At 63.5% G+C, this 4175-nt stretch overlaps 2 long non-coding RNA genes across 2 annotated transcripts in view; one reads left to right on the top strand and one right to left on the bottom strand.

The window, feature by feature from the left end:
• Nucleotides 1–4175, top strand: part of LOC106724821 — a 21117-nt gene that overhangs the window by 7444 nt on the left and 9498 nt on the right. The window lies entirely within an intron of this gene.
• LOC106724822 overlaps nucleotides 1–4175 on the bottom strand; it is a 19469-nt gene that overhangs the window by 5798 nt on the left and 9496 nt on the right. Inside the window, exon 3 of the long non-coding RNA XR_001360653.1 lies at nucleotides 1574–1580. This is a non-coding gene — a long non-coding RNA (uncharacterized LOC106724822). The remainder of the gene's footprint in view (nucleotides 1–1573; nucleotides 1581–4175) is intronic.

The following is a 4175-nucleotide window of genomic DNA, read 5'->3' as shown; positions in this document are numbered from 1 at the left end:
GCCGCCCCCGCGGACCCTCGGAGTGAGGGAGCTCCAGCGACCAGGTTGGGGGACGCGCCTGCTGGGGCGTGGTGAAGGGCTCTCCAGGGCGGCCAGTGCGCACTGGGGAGGCCGAGAGCCGAGAATAGGAGCCGTTTCACCTTCAACTTCCCTCTTCCTCTCCCCACGCCCAGCACCTTGCTGTAGACCCAGCCCACGCGCGGAGACTCGGAGCGGAGGGAGCGCCGAAGTGTCCTGGTTGCACGGTCCCACCCACAGTCCCTGGCGCGCGGCGGCGGTTCCCGAGCCGCGCTCCACTGGGGCCAGGCCCTGGCTCTCGCTCGGTCCAGACTGCTGGGTCCTCCCCCTCGGAGCGCATCGAGGAAAGTACAACCGATTGCGTCTGCACCTTCGGAGATGCCCTAGGCCCCAACTGGTTACATTCGCGTTCCAGCCACACAAGAGCGCACAAAGCCAAGCCTCTGGCCTCCTTCTAGGGCGCTCCACACACACCTGACCTCACATGAAAGAGGCTCCACAGGGTCCCCCAGAATCACCCCACCTGAGCCTGCCCGCAGACCTGGAGGCCTCATGAAAGCCTCCAGGAGGCCAGTGGCCCACGGGCGCCCCTTCTTGCTCACCCCAGCCATCACCCCCTTCCTCCTGGGTCCTCTGAGAGCTGGGGGGAGATTCGGCACAAGCAGGCGGTGGATTCCCGGCTTTCAGTGGTCAGTGCACGGGGTTTCTGTGCCCAGACTCACCAAGAGGTTGGGCGGAAGTACCCATGAGGGTCCATTTCCGTAGGGCCTGGGGCGCTGAGCTAGGCCACCCCCTGGCCAAAGAAGAGGGGGGGAAGAATGAGGGTCCATTTCCGTAGGGCCTGGGGCGCTGAGCTGCTGAGCCAGGCCACCCCCTGGCCAAAGAAGAGGGGGGGAAGGAAGGGGATGGCTCGGAAAGGGTTTCGTGATTTTTTCCCAAATATCCCTTTCTCCCCTAAGAACGACACATCTCCATTTGGCCAAGTTGCCGATGTTGCCAGGTGCCTGCTGCTCCCCGAACCCTGCTGGCCTCCGCTTTGTTGTATTTCCATCCTGATCCTAAACCCACTTCCTCCCCAGCCAGCTCGTGCCAGGCCAGGCCGGGCTTTAGCACCTCTCCCTCCAAACCCCCTTGCATACACACATATATCCCCCTTCCAGGAGGGAAGGGAGCCAGACAAAGCGGCCGCTGGGGAACGCGGGAGAGGCCCCGGGGAAGGAACCGCCCGAATTTGGGCCCGAGACAGTTAATTCCAAAGGATTAACATAATTGGGAGGCGCCCCTTGCTCCCCCTCCTCCCGCAGCTCCTCGACCCGCTGACTCCCCTTCTTGGCCTGTATGTGCTGTGTGCGTGGCCTCCAGAGTCCCGGGCCCATTAGGGCCGCCCGGCAGGAAGGGTGGGGATGCGGAGGTGGGAAAGGGCTGAGAAGCGCCTTCACCTGGGAGAGAGGGAGGGGGAGGGGACGGAGGGGAGGCGAGAGCAAGAAGGAGGCCCCGGGAGTGCGATTTAAGCAGGATTCTGCACAAAATGGCTCCGCAGCGAGGCTCGGGTAACTCGGCGGCTGCAGGCGCTGGAGGCCTGGCTGGCGAGCTGAGGGCGGGCGGTGGGGGCTCTGGGAGAAAGAATGAGAAGCCTGATTTGGATCCAGTTCCGATGCCGGAAGCCACCGTCCTGGGGCCGCAGCTCTGCCACCCTCTTTGGGAAACGGAGTCCCTGGGTGGAGAGCAGGCGAGGCTGGCCAGGGAGGCTCCCGTGCCCTGCTGTGGTGGGGCTGAGCTGGAATCAGCGAGCCCTCCATGTCCACGGAGGGGGGCCACGGGGAGACCCGGGCTCGAGGGTGTAGGCTGTGGGAGGAGGTTGCTCTGTGGGCTGGTGGCCGGCCTCCACGCGCAGCCGAGACAGGAAATGGGCCAGGTGATGCGAGCCAGAGCCACATGGTGTGGGCTGGGCACCGCCCGCTGGGGGCGGCAGGCTGCCTGGCAGGCTGACTCCAGGCCCGGTTCTGATCACCCTTCCCTCTGCGATTCGTTCTATGCCATTCGTCCCCCACCAGCGCCCTAGCCTCGACCTACAGGCCCTGAGGTCCCCGGAAAGCAGGCCCTGGGTCTGGCTGAGCGCTGGGTGCGGAGACCACAGCCCCGGAGGCGGCGCCGGGCCCTGGCCATGGTGCTGAGAGCCGCCACCGGCCGGGCCTCGCTCTCCAGCGCTGCTGTAGGCGGAACTTCCCCGGTTTCCACCCTACAGTCCCAAACCTGAGCTCCAGAGAAATCAGCAGCTACCAGGGCAAAGGGACAGGCGCCAAGGGATCCCCAAGGGGCAGGAGTCTCCCCAAAAGGATCCGGCTCCCTCCCAGGTGTCTACAAAAATGCCCACCTCTGTTCTGTTGTAGCCTGCAGATTCCAACTCGAAAAAACCCCCTCGCATAGTATGCACACACTTGGCCCAAACACCCATCTTGCCCGGTGCACGCGCGCGCGCACACACGTGTACACTAGCGCTCTGGTACCCATTGGCGGCCTCGGCTGCCAGGGTTCCAGGCTGGCTTGGGCCCAGTTCCTATTTCCTGCTAGTTGTTACACAACTCGGTGCAGTGGCCGTGAAAACCGGCTGGAGTGTGACCCGCCCCCCCTGCCCATTTCAGGACGCGGTAGTGAAGTAAGAGGTTAAGTGGAAGGAGAGTGGGCAGTTCTGACTTTGGACAACAGCCCTCTGCAGGCGCCCTGATCCAGGGCTCAGAGCCTGAGACTCAGGGAGCTCCCCAAACTCCAGCCCAGACCTGACACTCGGCCCCGGGGACCCAGGCTCCTCCCCCAGCCCCTCTGGCCCCTTTTCAGGAGACAGATCTGCAGTCACAAGCGAGGCTCAGTCCAGGGGGCCTTTGCCACTGCTCCCTCTCTCCCTGCCTCCCTCACTCCTTCCTCAGGCCTGAGCTTTGACGAAGCTGCCCCTCCTGTTGTCTAGTCTAGAAGCCCAGCACTGAACTAGCTCAGAGCCCCCAGCGTCCTGCACCACCGGGGTCCCCAGGACCCCCACACCCACCTTCACCAACACCTGCTCAGCTGGGCTGTGATGCCCTCTCCGGCCTCCACTTCTGGCCTCTCTTTCCTCTTACACATGCAGGTTGTGGGCTCTGGAGAGGCCCAGGCTGGGCAGGAACCCAGAAACGCCCTCCTGGAAAGACTTGAGGGGAGCAGCACCCCTCCCTGCGTCTCCAGCCGCTGGTGTTGCCCATGGAGGCTCCTTCCCTGGGAACTTGCACGACCTCCCTCACCCCCAGCCTACCCTCCGGTCTCTGTCCCTTGATTGAATGCCAGACCCTGAGACTCCATCCTCTCCCTCTCTGTACCTGAAGAGTCCCTCCCCTCCAGCATATGGGGAGGGACTCAAAACAGAGCCCCCTTTCAGCCCAGCACCCCATTTCTCCCCAGTTACAAAGACTTGGCCATTTCTGGGTGCATTCCTAGTTCTCCTCCTGTGATCTGACCCCAGAGTCTCTCCCAGCTTCTGACACCTCCCTGCCCTGTTCAAGACCAGCCTGATCCCCCCCCCAACTCCCCAGCCTTCTCTCAGAGAAGCCCCCCACCACAGCCTCCACCTCCCCAGTCGCCCTCATTCCTCCCAGACTCTGGCGCCTTGACTGGGCTGGAGGAGACACCCTCCAAAGATCTGAGAGGCCTGTTCCGGGCACAGACGGGGGAGCAGGACAGAAAGGATTTCCCAACAATTTCCCATCACAGAGGCGGCCCAGCATGCCGTAAATCTTGTCTAGAGTGGGCGCCGTGAGTTGCATGGTTTCTTAAACTATTTTGGCGTCAGGAAGCCACTTTCTACGCTATGATTCCCGTGGGAGAGGGCATGAGAAGGCAGAGGGGACGTGGGGGCAGAGGGGAGGAAGGGGGCGCCCGGGAACTCCCCCGGAAGAGCCTCACTTGGGAACATTCTATCCTTTTGGCTAAACCCGCTGCAGTCCCGCAACTTCCCTCTGGCCCCGCTCCCCTTCCCTTTTTGCAAACCCAGAGCCCTCACCTCTGGGCGCTTCCCACTGCCCCAAGACCCTCGCCTTGGCCTTGACCATTTGTTGGGGTGATGGGTCCGGCCCCAGACGCCGAGCCCCGCCTTCCACGCGCAGTCGGAGCGCACCCCTCACCCCGCCGGG

This window comes from Myotis brandtii, unplaced genomic scaffold (genome assembly GCF_000412655.1).
Source record: "Myotis brandtii unplaced genomic scaffold, ASM41265v1 scaffold988, whole genome shotgun sequence".
In the NCBI taxonomy this organism is placed as follows: Eukaryota; Metazoa; Chordata; class Mammalia; order Chiroptera; family Vespertilionidae; genus Myotis; species Myotis brandtii.
This window is presented reverse-complemented; position numbering and strand designations above follow the sequence as displayed.